This window comes from Camelus bactrianus, chromosome 5 (genome assembly GCF_048773025.1).
Source record: "Camelus bactrianus isolate YW-2024 breed Bactrian camel chromosome 5, ASM4877302v1, whole genome shotgun sequence".
In the NCBI taxonomy this organism is placed as follows: Eukaryota; Metazoa; Chordata; class Mammalia; order Artiodactyla; family Camelidae; genus Camelus; species Camelus bactrianus.
In genome coordinates this window covers 55,711,104-55,716,144 of record NC_133543.1, presented here as the reverse complement: position 1 = coordinate 55,716,144, position 5,041 = coordinate 55,711,104, and positions in this window count along the sequence as shown.

The window sequence follows — 5,041 nt, the reverse complement described above, 5'->3', positions numbered from 1 at the left end:
TGTGCATATGTGGATGCATATAGAAAGACGCCTATTATATAGACAACACCATACGTACACATACACGTGTGTGTGTGTGTACAGAGGAAATAAGAGAGAGAATATGAAAAAGTGTAGAAAATGGTAAAATTGGTGAATTGGGACAAAGGGTAAAGAGTAGTTCTCTGCACTCTTGCAATTTTTCTTTGTTTAATAGCTAAAGTTTCAAAATCTAGGTTAAAATATTTTTACATAAAAAATAAAAGATAATGAAGTAGCCTCTGAAAAAAATATTAGCTAACTATCCAGTACTTAGAGACAAATCCACAAAATTATTGCAAATTATTTGGCAAATAAACTATGCTATACGTTAAACGAATGTTGTACTCTCTAATGAACCTTGGAATATAGTAACTGATTCTTTTCAAAATTGAGAATTAAAGCATAAATGTTTTTCATAAATAAGAAAAACTATGAGCTGCAAAAACTCAAAAAGACCTTAGAGGTCACTTAGTCAGGCTTCTTTCAAAGACAGAAGTCATCCAAATTTCCTTAAAGATATATCACCCACTCTAAAGCTATGGGATAAATCACTCTGTACTCATTCTCTGATGGTTTAAAATTACATATGACTCATTATTCTGAAAACTGTAATAAAGGGAAAGAATCAACCATTTATTCTGCCTTTTCTGTCCTAACCAATACAAGATAAGAAAAATAGTTGATATGGGAAAGTTCTTCTTTGTAGAATAATTCCAGCTGATAAATGAAGAAGAAATGATAGGAAAAAATATATCGTTGTATTTAAATCCTAATGAAATAGTGGATCTATGAAATAATCATCAATGACCACTAAAATTATTAAGCAAAAAGCTGATGGGGAGCTTTATTTTGGATAAATCAAGCTGAACTCATTGATCAGAATTTTACTGTCAGAAAAAGACAACCAGACATTATGTGCCTCCTAAATGTTGCACATAGGAAGTGCCCAACACAAATGATGAAAGATATTTAAAAAAAAAAAAAACTGCCCAAGCTTCTAGATCTATCTACCCATTTACAGGAAATACAGAGTTCATATGAACATGTTGGATGATGCCATGAGGATAAAATTAGCAAAATCCAGATTATTGGGAAACTCTACATGACAAACAACTGAATTTCTTCAACTAACAAAGTTGAAAGAAGAGTGAGGGAGAATCTATAGGTTAAAAGTGACTTGAAAGCCATGTAACTAATTATAATGTGTAGAACTTGTACAGATTCTTAACTTCAACAAACCAACTGTTTAAAAAAATGTTGTAAGACAACAGGGATATCTGAATACTGGTTGTATATTTGATGATATTAAATAATAGAATAAGATTAACCACATGTTGATAACTGTTGAAACTGGGTGATGGGTGGACATTTAAAATACTATTCCCTTTGCTTTTTAATATGTTTCAATTTTCCATTATAAAATTTTAAACATTATTTTTAAAAGATTGAGGTTGCTGTGTGTTTCCTGAAATTGAAATACTACTAACACGTATTTGTTGAAAAATCAAGGTCTAATTTTTTGGGGTTGTTTTATTATATTTGTTATTATATATTATATTTGTATTATACCATACTTACTATGGGTAAAATATACATAATGTAAAATTTTATATAAAAAATTATTTCATGTTTAAGAGTACAGTTCAATGGCATTAAGTACATTCACATGTTGTGCAACAATTACCACTATCCATTTCCAGAACGTTTTCAACATCCTAAAGAGAAACTCTGTATCCATTAAATAATAACTCTCCATTTCCCCTCCCCTGGTAGACTCTATGCTACTTTCTGTCTCTATGAGTTTGCCTATTCTAAGTACATTGCATAAGAGGAATCAATCATACAATATTTATCCTTTTGCATCTGGCTTATTTCCCTTAGCATAATGTGTCCAAGTCTCACCCATGTTGTATGTATATACCACACTTTGCTTATCCATTCATTTGTTGATGGACATTTGTGTTGTTTCTATTGTCAATAATGCTGCTATGAACACTGGTGTATAAGTATCTAAGTCCTTGCTTTCAATTCTTTTCACTATATACACCTAGAGGTGGAAATGCTGGATCATATGGTAATTCTATGTTTAACTTTTTGAGGAACCATCACACTGTTTTCAACAGGAGCTACACCATTTTCCATTCCTACTTCTAGTGCACCACGGTTCCAATTTCTCTGCATCCTCACTAACAATTGTTAGTTCCGTTTTTTGGATAATGGTCATTCTAATCAATGTGAAGTCGTATCTCATTGCAGTTTTGATTTTCATTTCCCTAATGACTAGTGATGTTATAAATCTTTTTAAGTGTTTATTGGCTGTTTGTATATCTTGTTTGGAGAAATGTCTATTAAATTCCTTTTTCCATTTTTGAATTGGGCTGTTGGGGTTTTTATTGTTTAGTTGTAGGAGATCTTTACATATTCTGCATATTAATCCCTTATTAGATATATGAATTGTAAATATTTTGTCCCCATCCTGTGGGTTGTCTTTTCACTCTCTTGATAGTGTCCTTTGATGCATAAAATTTTTAATTTTGATGAAGTCCAATTTATTTTTTTTCTTTTGTTGTCATATTCAAAATATCATCACCAAATCCATTGTCATGCAGATTTTCCCCTATGTTTTCTCCTAAAAGTTTTACAGTTTTAGATGTTCTATTTAGGTCTTCAGTCCTCTTCTATCTGTCCTCTTCCTGCAGGTTTTCTACATAGATAAGTGTTCAGAAGATGAACTCTGCCTGGAAAGAGATGGCTTTGGTAGGTGCTACCATGGAGAGCCTAACAGAGCCAGGAGACACCACAGAGGTACCAAGTGCCCACAGAGAGTAAGTTGCCTGAGAATGGACCAAAGGCACTGAGAAAAGAAGTGAAAGGGTAACCATAGACAGACATGCCTACCTCACAGCTCAGCCTAGGGCCTACTCTGCTTCAGCTGAAGTCCCATTCCTGCCAATACTCCAGTGTGTCGTAGAATAGATCAAAAGGGCTTTACTATCTAGGTTTTTTAATGAATTCTTTAGGTACATGAGAATACAAACACAGAATCCTTCTTAGGTACACAAAAAATGTTTGTTTGAACAAACTCATGTTACAAATCAAAAAATGTCCCTTGAGTTCTCTAAGTTTGAATCTTCCAGTATCCTCATGGCATCATCCAACGTGTTCACATGAACTCTGCATTTCCTGTAAATGGGTAGATAGATCTAGAGGCCTGGTCAGTTTTTTTTTTTTTAAATATCTTTTATCAGTTGTGTTGGGCACTTCCTATGTGCAACATTTAGGAGGCACGTAATGTCTGGTTGTCTTTTTCTGATATTAAAATTCTGATCAATGAGTTCAGCTTGATTTATCCAAAATAAAGCTCCTCATCAGCTTTTTGCTTAATAATTTTAGTGGTCATTGATGATTATTTCATAGATCCACTATTTCATTAGGATTTAAATACAGCGATATTTTTTTTTATAATTTCTTCTTCATTTATCAGCTGGAATTATTCTACAAAGAAGAACTTTCCCATATCAACTATTTTTCTTATCTTGTATTGGTTAGGACAGAAAAGGCAGAATAAATTGTTGATTCTTTCCCTTTATAAGTTTTGCAATACAGGTAAGAAAAAGAAATTCTAGAGGTCATTTTAATTTGTCCCAAAGCCTAAAATTTTAGCTAAAAAAAGAAGAAAGTTTTTGCAAATTACTTTGAACATATGAAGTACTTTATTTGTTACCGAGCAAACATTTATTGAGTGACTACTATGTTTAATTTTCTGTGTTAGGTGCTGTGGAAGATACAAACGTGAATTAGACCTAATCACTGCCTTTGAAAATCTTACCATCTGTGATAGTTCTCAACTTAGGACTTCTTGGCTACAAATCTATCCTTCTTTGCCTTGTTTGTATTCTAGAACTGGACCTTGTAAGCATTTCTGCTTTGACAACTGGCAACCTGTTAGGCTTGGCCAGTAGAGGGTGCTGGAAAGACACTGTGAGGCCAGGCCAGGAGGAAGGACTTTCCTTTCTTCTTCTGGTGCACTCCTTCCTCCAGGAGCCAGGGGATTCTCTTGCCCCAGAGGTATGTCTGAGCTCACCTCAACAGTCCTCATGGTTTACTTGTGGCCTGTGCCTCCAGCAAGTTTCTTCACCACACGTGGATGGCAAGTTCCTGTGACACACCCTCTCCTCTAAATTTCTAAGTTGTTCTTTACCGTTCATTCTTCCTCAGCCCAGGGTAGTAGCTATTCCTACAGTTCATACATCTATCCCCCTTAGAGTCTACTCTACCCCTTTTAGTAGTTAGACACCTTTGACTGGCTATAAATTTGTAAAATTTTCCCTGTTCAGGTTACTAATATGGTTTCTGTCTTGTGGTTGGTCCCTAGGAGATATACCTAGCAGATAAGGAAAATAAAAGACAGACGTAAGTTAATATAAATTCTGTGGGAGAAAGGCCACTGTAATCACAGCCCAAAGACCAAAAAGCTTCAGGTGTAAGTCTATAGAATTATGTATCAGTTTAAGTTGTGTTCGGCTGCATATAACAAAACACTGACCTCACTGGCTTAACCAAATAGACATTTATTTTCTCATGTAACATGGACTCCATAAATAGGCAGTTAAGGGCTGCCATAGCTACTCTACCAAAAAAAAAAAAAAAGTTAAGAACTCAGGCGTTCTCTCTCTCTCTCTCTTTAAATTGAGGCATAGTTGATGTATAATATTATACAAGTTTCAGCTGTTTCTTGATATGGTGATTGCCTTCCAAGGAGAGAAAGAAAGCTTCAAGACTTTCTAAGGCCTAGTCCAAAAGTCACACAGTGTCACTTCCAATGCATTCTCTTGGTAAAAGCAAGTCGCAGGTTCAGCCCAGATTTAAAGAGAGGACTCTGCTGCTTGATGAGACGAGTGGCAAAGTCACATTACAAAGGGGTGAGTAGGATAGAAGGATTGTTGCAGCTATATTTAGAAACGATTTTTCATACTTGTCTTTGCTGCCCCATTCCTTTCTTTCCCGTGCCATCATCACC